Source organism: Geotrypetes seraphini, chromosome 2 (assembly GCF_902459505.1).
Source record: "Geotrypetes seraphini chromosome 2, aGeoSer1.1, whole genome shotgun sequence".
Taxonomy (NCBI): domain Eukaryota; kingdom Metazoa; phylum Chordata; class Amphibia; order Gymnophiona; family Dermophiidae; genus Geotrypetes; species Geotrypetes seraphini.
This window is the reverse complement of record NC_047085.1, coordinates 115,994,263-116,013,431: the sequence shown is the minus strand read 5'-3', so window position 1 is coordinate 116,013,431 and position 19,169 is coordinate 115,994,263.

Here is a 19,169-nt window from a genome sequence, read left to right as displayed (position 1 = left end):
ATTTGTGGGGGACTGGTCGCTCGCGCCGTGTTTCGGTGGGCGGAGCGGGTCTTGGATCGAGAGTCTGATGACTGGTCTCTGGTGGATCAGGAGGTGGCGAAGATTGAGATGGCTGCCTCATTCCTCTCTGATGCTCTGTATGACTTGGTGCGGATCTCGGCTAAGTCTATGGCTTTTGGCGTGGCCGCAAGGCGTGTGTTGTGGCTGCGCGCTTGGGCGGCGGATGCTGCGTCCAAAGCTAAGCTTACTAAATTTCCCTTTCGGGGGTCGTTTTTATTTGGAGAGGACTTGGATAAGTTGATTCAGACTCTGTCGGACTCGAAAGTTCCCCGTTTGCCGGAGGACCGTGCCCGCCCGGCGTCTCGGGGTGGTGCGGCCCGGGGGCGTTTGCGGGAATTTCGCAAGTATCGCCCTGGGCGTGGGGCTGCTTCTTTCCAGTCTCCGGGGTTTTCCCGGGGTCGGTTCTTCCAGCGCATGCAGCCCTTTCGGGGGGCCCGTCGGGGGGCTGGGAATCCCTCCGCCGGTTCCCCCGCTTCCCGTCCTGCACAATGACGCCTTGCCGGCGCCCCCCTTGGTTCCGGTGGGGGCCCGGCTGCGCGACTTTTTTCCCAAATGGGCCGAGATCACGTCCGATCAGTGGGTCCTGGAGGTGGTGCGGGACGGTTATGCCCTGGAGTTCGCCCGCTCTCTGCCGGATTTTTTCCTCGCTTCTCCATGTCAGACTCCTGGGAAGACGCTGGCGTTTCGCCAGACCCTTCAGCGCTTGCTAGATCTCAGGGCAGTTGTTCCAGTGCCCCCCCCCGGAGTGGGGCATGGGCAGGTACTCCATTTACTTTGTGGTGCCCAAGAAGGAGGGGACTTTTCGGCCCATCCTCGATTTGAAAGGGGTCAACAGGGCTCTCAAGGTTCCCTCTTTCCGTATGGAAACGCTGCGGTCGGTCATTCTGGCGGTTCAGCCGGGGGAGTTTCTCACTTCTCTCGATCTGACGGAGGCCTACTTGCATGTTCCCATTCGGGCCTCTCATCAGCGTTTCCTGCGCTTTGCGATCTTGGGTCGGCACTATCAGTTCTGTGCGCTTCCCTTTGGGCTGGCCACGGCTCCCCGGACGTTCACCAAGGTGATGGTGGTCGTCGCGGCAGCCTTGCGGTCGGAGGGCATCCTGGTACACCCCTACCTGGACGACTGGTTAATTCGGGCCAAGTCGTTGCAGGAAAGCTCCCGGGTTACGGCTCGGGTGGTGGAGTTTCTCCGGTCGCTGGGCTGGGTGGTCAACCTTTCCAAGAGTCGGTTGGTTCCGGCTCAGCGTCTGGAGTACCTCGGGGTGCTGTTCGACACCTCCTTGGGGAAGGTCTTCCTCCCAGAGGCCCGGGTGAGCAAATTGCAATCTCAGATTCGCCTGCTTTTGGCGTCCCGGTGTCCTCGGGCGCGAGATTTCCTCCAGGTCCTGGGGTCGATGGCGGCGTCCCTGGACGTGGTGAGGTGGGCGCGGGCCCACATGCGTCCTCTCCAGTATGCTCTGCTCCGGAGGTGGTCTCCCCAGAGGCACGGGATGGATGTTCCGGTTCCCCTGCGAGGCTTGGCGCGCTGCAGTCTGCGTTGGTGGCTCCGGACCCCTCACCTAGTTCAGGGGGTGGGTCTGGATCTTCCGCGGTGGACGGTGCTCCTTACGGATGCGAGTCTCCTGGGTTGGGGGGCCCAGTGCCTGGGTCACTCAGCTCAGGGAACCTGGTCCACGGAGGAGGCCTCCTGGTCGATCAACGTGTTGGAGACCAGGGCGGTCCGGCTGGCGCTGTTGGCCTTCCACTCCCTTTTGTTGGGCAAGTCGGTCAGAGTCCTGTCGGACAATGCCACGGCGGTGGCTTATGTCAATCGTCAGGGGGGCACCAAGAGCACTCTGGTGGCGCAGGAAGCGGCTCGGCTCATGGTTTGGGCGGAGTCGCATCTTCTGGACCTCTCGGCCTCTCACATTGCCGGGGTAGAAAACGTTCAGGCGGACTTCCTCAGTCGTCACTTCTTGGATCCGGGAGAGGGGTGTCTCGGCGCCGAGGCGTTTCAGTTGATAGTGCGTGCTTGGGGGCAGCCCCTGATGGATCTGATGGCTACAAGTGGCAACGCCAAAGTACCCCGCTTCTTCAGTCGTCGCAGGGACGGTCTGGCCGAGGGTCTGGATGCTCTGGTCCAACCGTGGCCAACGGAGGGGCTGTTGTATGTGTTCCCTCCTTGGCCATTAGTGGGCAGAGTACTGCTTCGCATTGTTCGCCATCCGGGGCTGGTGGTTTTGGTGGCTCCGGATTGGCCTCGTCGTCCGTGGTATGCGGATCTGGTGAGGCATCTGGTGGCGGATCCTCTTCCTCTGCCTCTCGGGTGCGATCTTCTGACGCAGGGTCCCATTCCCATGTTCGACCCGTCTCCCTTTTGTCTTACGGCTTGGCTCTTGAAAGGGGCCGCCTGAGTAAGAAGGGATATTCCGACAAGGTGATCTCTACACTTTTGGGGTCCCGGAGGCTTTCTACCTCTCGGGCTTATGTACGGGTTTGGCGTCTTTTTGAGGAATGGTGCCGAGCGCGGGGAGTGGTCTCTTTTCGCGCTTCTCTGCCTAACATTCTAGAGTTTTTGCAGGATGGCCTGGATAGGGGCCTGGCCTGGTCTTCTCTCCGGGTTCATCTGGCGGCCCTGTCGGCTTTTCGGGGGCTGGTGACAGGTCAGCGTTTGTCAGCCATTCCTGATGTGATTCGCTTTCTTAGGGCGGCCAAGTTGATCAGGCCTCCCATAAGGCCCTCGATTCCCTCTTGGGATCTCAATCTGGTTCTCTCTGTTCTAGTGCGCCCTCCTTTCGAGCCGTTGGATGGCTGTTCGTTGAAGGACCTTACGCTGAAGTCGGTCTTTTTGGTGGCCATTACTTCCGCTAGACGGGTGTCTGAGCTACAGGCTTTCTCTTGTAGGGCTCCCTTCCTGGAGTTTTCGAAGGAGCGGGTTGTTTTGCGGCCTGTTCCTTCCTTTCTGCCGAAGGTAGTTTCTCCTTTTCATGTCAATCAATCGGTGGTCCTCCCGGTCTTGGGTAGTCGGGAGGGTTCTTCTGAGCAACGACAGCTGCGCAAGTTGGATGTCGGTCGGGTCCTCCATGCTTATGTGCAGCGGACCCGGGATTTTCGGAGCTCCGATCATCTCTTTGTGCTTCTGGCGGGTCCTCGTCGGGGGGCTGGCGCTTCTAAGGCTACTATTGCGCGCTGGATCAAGGAGACGATTGCTTCCGCTTATCTTCTGAGTCAGAAGCCGGTTCCGGAGTTTCTCAAGGCTCATTCCACTAGGGGTCAGGCGGCTTCTTGGGCTGAGTCGTCGCTCGTGCCTCCGGTGGATATTTGTAAGGCTGCGGTTTGGTCCTCCTTGCATTCATTTGTTCGGCATTATCGGGTAGATGTTCAGGCGCGTCGGGACGCGGTGTTCGGTGAGCGTGTTCTGGTATCGGCCCTTCGGGGGTCCCGCCCGTGAGAGGGACTGCTTTGGTACGTCCCATTCGTAAAGTTAACCTCTACTGGTCTGGAGAGTGCTAAAGAAGGAGAAATTAGGTTCTTACCTGCTAATTTACTTTCTTTTAGCTTCTCCAGACCAGTAGAGGTCCCCACCCTGTCTGTTGTTGTTGTTGTTGGGGCTGTTGCGCGGGCAGTTTTTTGGTTTTTGCTGCGGGTTCTAGTATTTTTCTAGGGCCGGGGAGAATTGAAGAACAGCGGCTGTGGCTCGGCTGGCTTAGCTGGCGAGCTGTGGGGACCTTCTTCCTTCGGGAATTTCTCCTCTGCATTTTCCAACAGCATTTTTGGGTATGTTATTTGTTACTCCTTTCGGAGTATTGTTTTTTCTCTCTGTTGTTTTCCAGTTCTTGGTTCTGCTTGGCTATTCGGCAGACTGAGGGAAATAGAGAGGAGGGGCTAGGATATACTGTCCCAAAGTTTTGTTTTCAGTCTCCACCTGCTGGTCATGATTAGATATATACCCATTCGTAAAGTTAACCTCTACTGGTCTGGAGAAGCTAAAAGAAAGTAAATTAGCAGGTAAGAACCTAATTTCTCCTTATGACCCTCTCCGATCTACTCATGATTCCATTCTTTATCATGCCTAACATTCTATTTGCTTTCTTTGCCACCGCCGCACATTGCGCTGATGGTTTCAGGGTCCTATCTATCAGTACACCCAGGTCCTTTTCTTGTTCGCTTTTACCCAGAGTTGCACCTGACATTCTATACTCGTATTCCTTATTTTTTCTGCCTAAATGCATTACTTTGCGTTTCTCCACATTAAATTTCATCTGCCATTTCTCTGCCCATTTCTCTAAATGACACAAGTCACTCTGGAGTTCCTCGCTATCCTTCTGCGATCTGATCGCCAGGCATAGCTTTGTGTCGTCTGCAAACTTGATGATCTCACTGGATGTTCCTTCGTCTAGGTTATTGATATAAATATTAAATAAGATCGGCCCAAGTACCGAGCCCTGGGGTACACCGCTAATCACTTTCTTCCAATCGGAGAACTTCCCATTTATGCCCACTTTCTGTTTTCTGTTCTCAAGCCATTTGCCTATACATCTTTGTATATCCCCCTCTATTCCATGGCTTTGCAGTTTCCTGAGAAGTCTTACGTGTGGAACTTTGTCGAATGCTTTCTGGAAGTCTAAACATATTATGTCCACCAGTTCTCCACTCTCAATTTGTTCGTTCACGGTCTCAAAAAATTGAAGTAAATTTTTTAAACATGATTTCCTTTTCCTGAAGCCATGTTGACTGGCTTTCATCAGGTAGTGTGTATCCAAGTGCCAGACTATGCTATTTTTAATCAGTGCTTCAACCATCTTTCCAGGGACAGACGTTAGGCTCACAGGTCTAAAGAAGGGCTTGAAGTTTTTGGCCTCTTGTGCTATTTTCTCCTCATAGTCCTTTTTGGCATCCCTCACCGCCTTGTGACATTTCTTCTGATCATCTTTATGTTTGTTCCAAGCTTCGGTTGTTTTTGTGCGTTTCCATTTTTAAAAGAGTCCTTCTTTTCTTTTATGGCTTCCTTCACTTGTCTGGTAAGCCATGCCAGTTCTCCTTTGCCTTTAGTTCTCCTTTCTTTGGAAATCCATGGAATGTAGAGATTTTGAGCTTCCATGATAGTATATTTCAGTAGGGACCATGCCTGATCTACCGTTTCAATTTTGTCCATCTTTTTCTTGAGCTGTTGTTACCATGGCTCTCATGCATTCGTATTTACCCTTTTTAAAGTTTAAGGTCGTGGCTGAGCGGTAGACTTCAGAAAGTGGTGGTGAACGGTACCCCATCCGAAGCATCAGAAGTGATCAGTGGAGTGCCGCAGGGCTCGGTCCTGGGCCCGATTCTATTCAACTTATTCATAAGAGATATGACGCGGGGACTTAGAGGAAGGGTATCACTGTTCGCCGACGACGCCAAACTTTGCAACATAGTAGGCAGAAGCTTGTTACCTAATGATGATATGACACACGACCTACTGCTTCTGGAACAATGGTCGACTACTTGGCAGCTGGGATTCAATGCTAAAAAATGCAAGATAATGCACCTGGGAAAGAGAAACCCGTGCAGAACTTATGTTCTAAATGGTGAGACCTTGGTTAGGACCACGGCGGAACGCGATCTAGGAGTGATCATTAGTGAGGACATGAAGGTTGCCAATCAAGTGGAGAAGGCTACCTCCAGGGCAAGACAAATGATGGGATGTATCCGCAGAGGTTTTGTCAGCAGGAGACCTGAAGTTATGATGCCGTTGTACAGAGCCATGGTGAGGCCTCACTTGGAGTACTGTGTCCAGTTTTGGAGACCACATTACCGAAAGGATGTGCTGAGGATCGAGTCGGTGCAGCGAGCGGTAACCAGGATGGTCTTGGGGCTCAGGGATCTCACGTATGAAGAAAGACTAAAGAAATTGCGGCTGTACTCACTTGAGGAAAGAAGAGAACGGGGAGATATGATTGAAACGTATAAGTACATCACGGGACGCATCGAGACAGAAGAGGATATCTTCTGGCTCATGGGACCCTCGACCACCAGAGGGCATCCACTGAAAGTCAGGGGAGGGAAGTTTCATGGAGACTCCAGGAAGTACTTCTTCACCGAAAGAGTGGTGGATCATTGGAACAGACTCCCACTCCAGGTGATAGAGGCTAGCAACGTGACGGAGTTTAAGAGAAAATGGGATACTCATGTGGGATCGTTAAGGGAGTAAACTCAGGGGGGAGGGATACTTGGAATGGGCAGACTTGGTGGGCTATAGCCCTTTTCTGCCGCTTTTTTCTATGTTTCTATGTTTCTATGGTTAAGGTTTTGGTACGTTTCCTTTCCCGATGTCAAGTTTAAAGTTGATCATGTTGTGATCACTCGTCCCCAGCAGGACCGTGACTTCTACTTCTTATGTCGGTCCCGTGAGGCTATTTAGGACCAAGTCCAAGGTGGCATTGCCTCTTGTTGGCTCTCTTACCATTTGTTCCAGGAAGCAATCCCCTATTGCCTCCAGGAACTTGGCCTCCTTGCCGTAGTTGGAGGTTCCCAGGTTCCAGTCTATCCCTGGGAAATTGAAGTCTTCCAAGATTATTACATTGCCTGTCTTGCATTCTTGTTTGATTTCTTCTATCATTTCTGAGTCTGTTTCCTCCGTCTGTCCTGGGGGTCGATAGTAAAGGCCAATTTTTGTGTCGGCGCCATTGCTGCTAGGAATCTTGATTCCGAGGGACTCCAGCTTCTCTTTCCTATCTGTCATAACCACTTCAATAGATTCTACTCCCTCCTGAACATATAGGGCAATACCTCCACCTTTCTGCCATACTCGATCTCTTCTGTATAGTTTGTATCCCTGTAGTACTGTGTCCCATTTGTTTTCTTCATTTCACCATGTTTCTGTTATGCCAGTGATTTCCAGTTCATTGTGTCTTGCTATTGTCTCTAATTCATCCATTTTGTTTCCCAGACTTCTAGCATTTGTATACATACATTTGAGTTCTCTTTGTGTTACCTTCTTGGACTTTCTACGCTTAGCTGTCTCTATTGTTTCTTTAATGGTATCCTTTTCTGCTCCTGCGTTGTCTCCTTTGTTTGCTGCGTGGTCGTTCCTTCCTGCCTTGTCTCCCTTATTTGCTGAGAGGTTGTCCCCTTCTGTGTCTGAGTAGTTGCCCGTGGTTCCTTCTTCGGGGCATCCTGTCACCCGGCCATCGACTGGTGGTCGACTGTCAGCTTTCCCCTGTCTTTTAGTTGGCCTTCTCGATGGCCTTCTTCATGTTGCCTGCCGATACTCTTGCTCCTTCCTTGTTGAGGTGTAGTCCGTCCTTTCTGTAGTACTTGCTTTTTCCCCAGAACGCCATCCAGTTGCACATGAAGTCAAAGCCTTCCTCTTCGCACCATTGTCTCATCCAGGCGTTGATCGCTTGCAATTCTCCTTGTCCCTTTCCATCCCTCTTGGTACTGGGAGGATCTCGGAGAAAGCCACCTTCACCTCCCTGATCTTCAGTTTTCTTCCGAGTGAGCGGAGCTGGCCTTTCATTTCTTCCCTGTCATACTTCCGCCCACTCACATCGTTGGTTCTCACGTGGATAAGCACAGCAGTGTCCTCTCCCTCTGCGCTATGATCCTGGAGATCCTGTTGGTCACATCCTTCACTCTTGCTCCAGGCAGGCAGGTGACGATTCTGTCCTCTCTTCCTCCTGCGGTGTGGCTGTCCACGTGACGTATAATGGAGTCACCTACGATAATCCCCATCTTCTTTATTTGGGGGTTCTTTGGGGGTCGTAAGTCCACGTTCATGGTGTAGGGCCAATCTTCTTCCTTCTGAAACTGCATTTACTTCATTAAGGGCCCCTTTTATCAAGCTGCGTGAGAGGTTTTTAACATGAGCTGGCGCGGTAAATGCTCTGACACTCATAGAATTCCAGTGAGCATTGGAGCCCTTACCTCGCAGGCCCATGCTAAAAACCTCTTGTGCAGCTTGATAAAAGGGAGGGGAGGGGGGAGTAAAGCTTTTCCTAAATAATGAGGAGAATCTAAAACACAGGCACTTGATTTTGGGTCAACAACCTAGGGGCCCTTTTACTAAACCATGGTAGCTGCTAATGCATGCCTAATGCAGGGTGTGCTCAGGCATCCTGTAGTAACTACCAAATGTGCGCAAGCTAAAAAATTATTTTTTGGGAGGAACTTTGTCAGGTGGCAGAGAGTGGGTATTACTGTGCTCATCCTTAGTGAAGCTATATTTCTGCATGCTAACTAGTTATCACATGGATAGTGCTTCAGCCTTTATCGCTTACAAAATGGTTGGCAGTAAGTGAACACTGTGACAGAGACAGGGAACCCATTTTGAGGACAGGGAGGTAAAAAGTCCACCTCAACTAAAAATCCTCAGAATACATAAGGAAGTCTAGTCAAAACAGCAGGCCCAGAGACTATGATATTTTTTTTGGAGGCTAAATTGAACTCTAAGGGCTCCTTTTACAAAGGCGCACTAGCGGGGTTAACGCACGTGACTTTTCATCACGCGCTAAACCCCAGGCTGGCCAAAAACTACCGCCTGCTTAAAAGGAGGCATTAGCGGTTAGCACATCCAGCGGTTTAGCGCACGGTATTACATGCATTAAATCGCTAGCGTGCCTTTGTAAAAGGAGCCCTAAATGACTGACTTGAATATAATACATTTTTGTATCTTTTCTCCTCACCCTGTGTGTACGAGCACAGTGCAGGAGAGGCCTGAAACCTCAGGTCTTGCTGGGTTGAATAATCTCCTTTGGTGGTCACTGGTGGTGAAGTTCTCTCTGAGTCACTACCAGAATAAAGACTTCCTTTAAGTGAGGGAACTCTCAAATCTTTACCCTGTACACTTCTACCTCCGTATTCGCGGTTTCATCACTCACAGTTTCGATTATTCGCGGTTTTTAGTTTGTATAAGCTTTGCAAGTGGGGTTGAGCTAACCAGGCCCTGGCCCAACTTTTTTGCCTCTCTCCCTTGCGCTGTCCTCACAGGTATCTGCAAGATTGCGTCTGCCAAATCAGCGTTGGCAAGTGAGCGGTTTCCCCACTAAATTAGGCTCTTCTTTTTCACCACGCTGCCGTTGACAGGCAACCACGGCCAGGGCAGGATTAATTCTTCGAGGGCCCCTAGGCACCCAAGTACGCTGGGCCCCCCTGGCCCTGCCCCGCGCCTACTCCACCCATGCCCACCCCTACCCCGCCCATGCCCTGCCCCCTGTCCTGCTCCCCACCCCATCCGTGTCCCGCCCCTGTCCCGCCCCATTTATTCTGTTTTCTTATTTACTTCTTTATTTCCCCTTGTATTTATTTATTTTTTTTAATTCAAAACAAAGATTAGCATACCAGTGCACAGTTTTTCTTCTATGCAACCCCCAAATATCTCTGAACAAATCCCCCTTCCTTCCCACCTACTTACCCAGGACTTTAACTCTGAACTCTTTACATGCATATATAAAAGTGTTCAAATATTTGTAAAGCATACTATCCGAAATGTCTATATTAATAACCAAGTTTACAACACCTCTCAACTGCCTCGCTCTACATCAACCAACTGTAACCCATATGTTCAAAGAAGCGTGGGATGAACACAGAGGATCTAGAATCAGAAAATAATATTAAATATTGAACTAAGGCCAGTACTGGGCAGACTTGCACGGTCTGTATATGGCAGTTTGGGGGAGGATGGGCTGGAGAGGGCTTCAATGGCTGGGAGGGTGTAGATGGGCTGCAGTCGGTTTTGATGGAGATTTCGGCAGTTGGAACCCAAGCACAGTACCGGGTAGAGCTTTGGATTCTTGCCCAGAAATAGCTAAAAAGAAAAAAATTTAAATTGAATCAGGTTGGGCAGACTGGATGGACCATTCGGGTCTTCATCTGTCATCATCTACTATGTTACTATGTATAAACAACCAAATCTGTAACTCCTCTAGCACGTTCCACTCCATGCATGTTAACTTGCAACGAAACAACAAGGCAAGCAGTCAACCAAAGAATCCAACATGAAACAAAAGAAGATTGGCAGAAAAATAAGGAGATTCAAATCAGGTTAATTCAAGGTGCTCCCAAGAACCATGCCTGATGCATTTCACCAAACAAGGCTAGTCAATGCTAACATAAAAACCATGTCTTTCATACAAACAGAACACAGAAAACACCTTTGCCTAGTATGGAATATGTAATCACAAACTAACCTCTCCCCCTTTTACAACATCACAGAAACAGCGATGTCCCCTAAAGCAAAAAAATAAATAAATATAATTTTTTTTTCTACCTTTGTCTTCTCTGGTTTCTGCTCTCCTCATCTTCTTGTCACTCTCTTCTTTTCATCTTCTGTCCTTCTGTGAAATTGTCTGCCTTTCCCTTCCATCTCTTCTTCCCCCCCCCCATTGGTGTGGCATCCATCATCTTCTCTTCCTTTCTCCAATGGTCTGGCATCTCTCTCCTCTCCTTCCCTCTCCCAAATCCCCATGGTCGGGCATTTCACTCTCTTCTCTCCCTTCCTCCCACTTCCATCATCATCTGCCCCCTTTCTCTCCCTTCAACCCAATTCCATCCAGTATCTTTCCCCTTATATCTCTCCCCTTCCCCTGCACACCAATTCCATCAGCCCCTTTCTCTCCTTCCACCACCCTTCCATACCACCCTGCTCCCTTTCTCTCTCTCCACCACCCTTCCATCCTCCTTTCTCTCTCCCTCACGGCAACACCTCTCCCCCGCATCAACAGCATCGCCCCCCCAGCAACGGCAACAGGCTCACCCGCAGTAATGTCAATGCCCCTCCCTCCCCCGCAGTAATGTCAATGGGCCCGTCCGCAGCAACAGCAGTAACACCAATGCAGCCGAATGTGTTACAGGAACGTCCCGCGATGACTGCTTCTGCCGGTCCAGCCCCCTCTGACATCACTTCTTCCAGAGCAAGTAAGTGATGTCGGGGGGGGGGAGGGCTGGACCGGCAGAAGCAGTCATCGCGGGACCTTCCAGTAACACATCCGGCCACATTTCCGTTGCTGCAGGCGGGTAGTCCGTTGCCGTTACGGGGGGGGGGGGGGGGGGGAGGCCCGGAGGCCCGTTGCCATTGAAAAATAGCAAGGTGAGTCACCCTCCTTCACTGGGCCCCCCTCACAGTTTCAGGCCCTAGGCACATGCCTAGTTAGCCTAGTGATTAATCCAGCCCTGATCACGGCGGTCCCCTGCCCTCGCTCTGATTCTTCATTCGGCTCTCATAACCACCAAGGAAAAGAGGAGCGAAGGCTGTTCCCTCTAAGCTGAGCAGGTGTCCTCCAGCTGCATTGCTACCACTAGGGGGTGGAATATTTTCAGTCGCTAAGGACAGGTATGTTCCCTGGAGTCCTGCAGAACTTGCCTGTCCCTCACAATTGAAAAATGTGACAGTAAAACAGCACCCTCTATTGGTGAGACTGTGGGTGGAGGACTCCTGCTCAGCTTAGAGGGAAAATAGCCGGCGCTGCTACTTCTCTTTTGTTGTTTTCCAAGCCTCATTCTAGCACAGTAATGGCTTCCCTCACGCTCTTGATGTCTTCCAAGCCTCACGGAAGTTGCCGCCAACTTCTTTCTGCAGCACATGACAATGATGGCTTTTGTCTCAACCCTATAGCTCCTATTTCTATTCTCTTGTCTTTCTTCTCCCTTCTTTGTATCTGCTTCCCAGTTTTTCCACAGTTTTTCTGTATTTGCAGGTCTGTTAATCCCCTATCACCGCGAATACGGAGGGAGAAGTGTACCTCACTGGAGCATATGCGTGACTACAGGCAGTAGTTTTTCACAATGGCCATGGGCTAACGGCAAGATTAGCACTTGGCTATTCATACAAAAAAATTTTTTAAAGCCATTTTTTGACTGCAGTAAAAATAACACAGTAATATAGTAGATCACAACAGCTAAAGATCTGGATGGTCGTTTCAGTCTGCCCAACAATCACACTGATTAGCAATTCATGATTAAACCAACAATGAATATGGTATAAAATACTTGCTCCTGATATTTCTTTGCCATTTCTGGAACATAGAGGTGCTGATTCTGGAAGTGGTGCCCACCACAGCAGGCACCTAAAAAATGGGTGCCTGCCTGCCGCATGTCAATCGCTTCCAGAAACACAGTGAGCGGAGACTCTAGGCATCAGAAACATAGAACAGGGTTTAAGAGGTCTACATTTCCGGCACCAGGGGTCCTGTCAGAATTGCGACCCGTGGTGCATAGTGATGCCAAAGTCCAGCACCGCCCCTAAGCATGCCCACTTCTGGGCTTTGGCGTTACTATGCACCACCACTGTGTTTTGGAAAGTCTGGCCAGGGACCCAGACAATTCTCTAAAAAAGTAGACATGTCTGGGTTTCCCCAGACATCTGGTAATACTACACCTATACAGTCCACACTCTTCCCCTCCCAGCCAGTCCTCAATAGTCACTCTTCCCTATCTAACATGTGCACACCATACACGTTCTCTTCTCTCAGACATCCTCATTTTTTTCTCAATTCCTCCCTACCTTAATGTCTTTTTTTTCTACTCTCATTTTATTCTGTTTTTTTTTCCCCTCACTTAATTCTCCCATTGGGGCCTCTGGATTTCTTCAGAGCTATGGCAGGAGGAATGATCATTCCCTCCTGCTGGCAGGCCATCTTTTCAAAATGGCGGACCTTCCCATTTCTGGTACATCCTGGGATACACTCAGAGGGGCCTAAGACCCTGATTGGCTTAAGTGCCAAAGGCCCCTCTCCTGTACCTGGGTGTATCCATTCCCTTCTACACATACTAGAGCTTGTTCCTCTTGCTTAGACTGTGATTGCAATAGTAGCGATCGATTTGCATATAAAGTTCATTTATATGCTTTATGAATAACTGTTGGGGGGGTACCCTTTCTCTTGAAATCTGAGTTTTATATCTCCAGCTCTTCCATTGTAGTGCACAGTCTTCGGAGGCGTAAAAACTGCCCAACCGAGATATTGTTTCTCAAGTGTCTAGGGTGAAAACTGTTATATTGCAAAAGGTTGTTTCTGTCAGTGGGTTTCCGGTAGATGCTGGTTTTAAAACTTCCCTGCTGTAAAAAAAATGTTAATGTCCAAAAAGGACACCTGATGTTGGTCTGTAGTCATGGTAAACTGTAAATTGTTGTCACATCCATTAAGCCATTCTATAAACCCATTCAAGCCTGCTACTGTGCCTGTCCATACTGCCAAGATATCATCTAGGTATCTTTTCCAGAACATAAGAAGTTGCCAATGTTCTGGGGAATATAGAAAAGTACGTTCAAACTTAGACACGTATAAACAGGCTAGAATATTTTGCAAAAGATAAGTGAAGTCTATCTAGCCTTCCAGTGATTTCTTTATATGCAAATTTCAACGTATAAGACTTTACACAACGGAATTACATATTAAAAGCAGTCAAAGATATAAACTGAATTTTCAGGTCTCGGAGAGCAATCTCAATATATAGTTCGCTATGACTGGCTGGTAAACTCTTAAACACAAGAGGGGGTTACCTCCCCCTCTTTAAGAGTTTCATATCTCTGAGCGTACCATATAAATATAGGATTACTCTCTTGAGACCAGTTTTCTATTATAGTCAGTTTCTTCTTTATTTAAAGATGGATGTAGGGCAGAAAGTGAAAGGAGAGAAAAACAGCAAATGGATAAGAAGGTCTTGGAAACAGACAGAAGGAGAAGGAAGTGCAATCGGAGCCTGGGAGAAAAATTATTAGAAAAATAAAAATCACCAGACAACAAAGGTAGGAAAATGATTTTATTTTCAATTCAGTAATTGAAATGTATCAGTATTTTGTACTGTTCAGGAAGAAATGCATTTCTTTGGTGGTGTACTGTATGCAGAATCGGGCATCATGTGTTTCATTTGAGTATATTAGTACTTTTAGTTTGTGGTCCTGTATTTGCATAGGGTTCATCTGTGTTCTGCATTGTGTGAATGGTAGGAATGAATGTCAAGAAGCGTTATTGACATCATGGCCCCACGTAGGAAGATATTGTTGGCTCTCTTTCAGCCCATTTGGTTCCTCACTTAAAAATTAGCAAAGACCACTATACGAGACCATGCCAAACTGATGGGCAGTAATCCAAGCACAGCACATAGCTCCTTTGAAGACTTTATTTCCTAAATTATCTAACAGGTATTCTTTCCTGGAGGAGTGTTAGACAAATCTTTCTATTTCATCACTTCTCTTAAGACTGCTTCAACTGCCACTAAACAGTGCACTAGTTGAACCGTATTAAATCCTGGGCTTAATTGGACTTTTATACCTTTCCAGTCTTTTGGAAATGGCCTGATCATCAGTACATAGATTTTGCTCACAAACCGAAAAATACTGAATATAGGCACAAACTACAGTAGTAATTCCGTTGTAAGCTACAACTCAGAATGAAGAACTGGTGTTAAAAGCCAGCCACATCTAGGATTAGGATGAGTCTAACTTCCCCATCAGTAGTTTGTCCTTGGAATTTGGTGTATTGTTCTTAGGAGATTTTAAGACAACAAACACTATGAGGTTGGAGTATCGCAAGCAAGGTCTTCATTCACTGTCCTCAGGGCCAAGTAAGAGTGCGGGGGAGGGAGGAGAGTGCGGGGGAGGGAGGGGAGAGAAAAATTAAAATCATTGGAGTGTAAACAGATTAGGTTTCTTTTGCCCTGTACAGCGACTCAGTTAATATAACTGGTTGCAACTGCTCTATTATGTATTACACCATAGGTTTGTACAAGTAACTTATGAGGGGTGCTGAAAAGTTCTCAGCGCAACCAAGAAGAGAATGGCATAGATATGGTTCAATCAATGCTCTGAAACAATGTCAGAACATAGAATTTTGTTTCTGCAAATTGGCACTTAACAAAATAAGATAACTTAAAAAATTTTTTTTTTTTTAACTACAGTGGCAAAATAATAGGGAGAGTGTGGCGCAGTGGTTAAAGCTACAGCCTCAGCACCCTGGGGTTGTGGGTTCAAACTCACGCTCCTCCTTGTGACCCTGGGCAAGTCACTTAATCCCCCCATTGCCCCAGGTACATTAGATAGATTGTGAGCCCACTGGGACAGACAGGAAAAAATGCTTGAGTACCTGAATAAACCCATGTAAACCGTTCTGAGCTCTCCTGGGAGAACGGTATAGAAATAAATAATGCTCAGAATTTAGGAAATTAGTTGGTTGGGCCCCCTCATAATTTTAATAAAAAAAAGATTATTTTCCTCTCTCTACATAAAACATCTAGGAATATTGCTTTTGATTGCAGCTAAAAGTATGTATGTTATGGAACCTCTATGTATTTTTAATGACATTAAGAGGACAGCAGGTTTCATGCAGGACATTTTGCTCAGAATGGCATCTGATGGAGTAATGGGTGGAGTGCCTTTGAAAATTGCCCTCCTTATATTATCATAGCCTGGAAAGCAGAAGAGGGATGGGGAGATTTTGAAGGAAAAAGAAAAAGAAGCACGCTGTGAAAGTATGAGAAAAGAAGTTAATATTTTACAGAAAGAACATGTGAATAAAGAAGAAACAGAAAGGGCTTTAGGAGAAGAAAATGGAGTGAAGTGAAAATGAATGCAAAAGGTACCACAATGATGAAACAAGTAAAATGAACTTCTAAGTAGTATATAAAAACTACTATTTTAAATTAGGGTGAGTTGGCATATATATAACATAAATAGCTGGAAGCTATTAATATATACTGTACATACATATATGCTTCCAGCAAAGGCTAAATGTCATACATATAATAAACATTTTTATGTGTCATAGCAACTACTTGCTTAAAATTGAAAAAAAAAAACCAAACACCTTTCAAGTCTACCATTCATAGTATGCTTCTGATTTTCAGTGAGGGAGGGAAAAAAGTTCTGACTCTTCTTAATGAAAACAATGTGACCAAGAACAGAGAAGTTTTGTTTCAGCTTCAGAAACAGGAAATGATGAAACAACCATAAGAATGTGTATATTTAGCCCTCCAAAAAACTTTGCAATTAGGAGTGCAGCAGATACAAATGTTAGCAATTGCTATTGTGATTTTACTGATGCGAGTCTTGTACATTTAGTTGAGAATCTGTGCAAAACAAGAAGTTACAGTTAGAAAAGCAGATACTGATCTAAATGGTGCAAATTCTTATTGCAGAAGCAGGCCCATTTTCAACCTTGCTGTTTTTCTCATACATATTCTGGAAAACCTCAGAAAGAAGTGAAATGGCCAATGGAAGTGCTTATTTTATAAAATCTGATTAACACAGCAAGTAAATACATATAAGAGCTTCCCCAAATATTGTCTACAGCAGAAGCCTCAGCCAGCTCAAACATTACAGTTACATAGAGAGAGTCATAAGGTGGGAGATGAGAGGCAGCTGATGGAGTAAAAGGTGGAGAACCAGAGGCAGCTAGCAAAGGCTACTGGAGTTCATCGTGCATACCACCGAGTGTGAGTCAGTAGGCATGTGGGTACCACAAGAATATTTTTAAAAATTCATACTCCAGCTGTGCTGTTTTTATTTAAATCAGGGGTGGGCAGCCATGATCCTCGATGGCTACAACCCAGTTGAGTTTTCAAGATTTCCATCATGAATATTCATGAGATTGATTTACATGTACTGCTTCCGTTGTATGCAAATAGATCTTATAAACTAAACTAAACCTTAAGTTTGGATACCGCATCATCTCCATAAAGATAGAGCTCGAACATTTAACTGTATGTATTTATTTATTGATATTTAAGAACTGCCTTTATGAAGAGATTCACCCAAGGTGATCATGACAAACATTGGGTGAAGTTACAACAACAGGCCAGATTATTCACAATAGCACTCAATCTTTTGGTGCACTGATGTTTCAATATACACATTTTCCAATTTTACCCCACCCCTTCCTCTCACCTTCATCCTATTGACATCAGTAACCTCCTATATGCCTAACAGCCCATGGATAACTCTCACACAGACCCCTGAGTTTTATTTAATAGTGCCCCAAGCATCTTCTATCTTCCCCTCCCCCTCAACATTTACGATTGCACTTACACCCATACATAATAATTCAACTAGGCTCTGCACCCTGTAGGATAAACTATTCCAGTAAGTGTCACATCCCCACTGAAATGTCTTCTACTGACCCACATTGCCCTTGTGTACTTTGAGCCTCTCCATAAGCATAAGATCAATGACCAGATTCCGCCACTGCATTATGTTCAGAGGTTTCACATTACACCAAATAAATTGCATTTATGTGCTGACAATAATGCTTTAAATACAACTTTTCCTGATGATAAAGGGGTTGGAACTCCTCCCAACTGATGAAAAGACTAAAGAGGTTAGGGCTCTTCAGCTTGGAAAAAAGATGGCTGAGGGCAGATGTGACTGAAGTCTACAAAATCCTGAGTGGTGTAGAATGTGTACAAGACTAGGGGACACTCAAAGTTACAGGGAAATATTTTTTTCACTCAGAAAATAGTTAAACTCTGGAACACATTGCAAAGAATGTGGTAACAGTGGTTAACATGGATTTAAAAAAAAAAGTTCATGGAGGAAAAGTCCATAGTCTGCTATTGATACAGACATGGGGAAAGCTAGTGCTTGCCTTGGGATCGGTAGCATGGAATGTTGCTACTCTTTGGGTTTTTGCCAGGTACTTGTGACCTGGATTGCCTGCTGTGGAAACAGGATACTGGGCTAAATGAACCATTGGTCTGCGCTACTATTATGAGTTTTAAAAATATGCAGTGTTGTGCGTCAGACATAGATGTAGTTTGCTTTCTTACATTGGGGGTGGAGGGGAGGAAGGGCAAAGGGTAAGGAAGTCATATTGGGAAGGGGAATCAATTCAGCTTCAACACCTACAATATTTTTATGTGTTGGGTAGTGATCCAAGGTGGGAGGGAAGGTGCAACTCCTATGTCTGCCCAAATTATGGTTATATAGTAACATAGCAAATGACAGCAGATAAAGACCCGAATGGTCCATCCAGTCTGCCCAACCATACATGCTGTATAAATTAATCATTTGATTTAAATGGTCCTTTTTCTTAGATATTTCTGGGACAGAAACCCTGAGCTCTGCTTGTTCTATCTACTTGAGTCTCCATCAACACTCACTCCAGCCAATCTAAACCATCCCAGCCATTGAAGCCCTCCCCAGCCCGTCCTCAGCTTAATGTCCATATACGGGACACAAACTGTGTTATAGTGCTTAAGCAGACATTTTTTGATAGTTGGGCTGCCCATGACCTAAGACATTGTATCTTGTTCATTTTCCATTCTGTAGTGGGGCTGAAGGGCCAGTTACACATCACTGGCCAGGACAGCTGCACACTTTAGAGAGGGGACAAGCAGGGTCAGATTAAAGGGTAGGCCTAGTAGGCAAGTGCCTTGGGCCCAAAAATATCAGGGGGGCCCCAGGGCCGGCAGGGGACCATCAACTAGCTGGTGAGGTGAGGTCAACTTCCCTCTTACCCGCAAGCGAACTAAACTCAGGCCACGGGGCTCTAACACTTCTTTTTCCTACTGGCTAAACCTTTCCCTATGCACTCTAGCATTCTTCTAGCTTTCACTGTCACCTTTTCAACTTGTTTGGCCACCTTAAGATCACCACATACAATCCTACCCAAGTCCCGCTTTTCTGTTGTGCACTCAAGTTCTTCACCCCCTAAATTGTACCCTCAGGTTCTTGCAGCCCAAATGCATGACCTTGCATTTCTTAGCATTAAATTTTAGATGCCAAATTTCAGACCATTCTTCAAGCTTCACCAGGTCTTTCTTCATGTTATTCACACCATCCTGGGTGCATACTCTATTGCTGATTTTGGTATCATCCGCAAAGAAGCAAATCTTACCTGACAGCCCTTCAGCAATATTGTTTATAAAAATGTTAAAAAGAATAGGCTCAAGAACAGAACCTTGAGGCACACCACTGGTAACATCCCTTATCCTCAGAGCGATCTCCATTGATCACTATCCTCTGTCACCTTTCACTCAACCAGTTCTTGACCCAGTCCTTCACTTTGAGACCCATCCCAAGGGCACTCAGTTTATTAGACGTCAGTGTGGAACACTGTCGAAGGCTTTGCTAAAATCTAAATACACCACATCTAGAACGCTCCCTCTATCCAATTCTCTGGTCACCCAGTCAAAGAAATTAATCATATTTGTCTGACAAGATC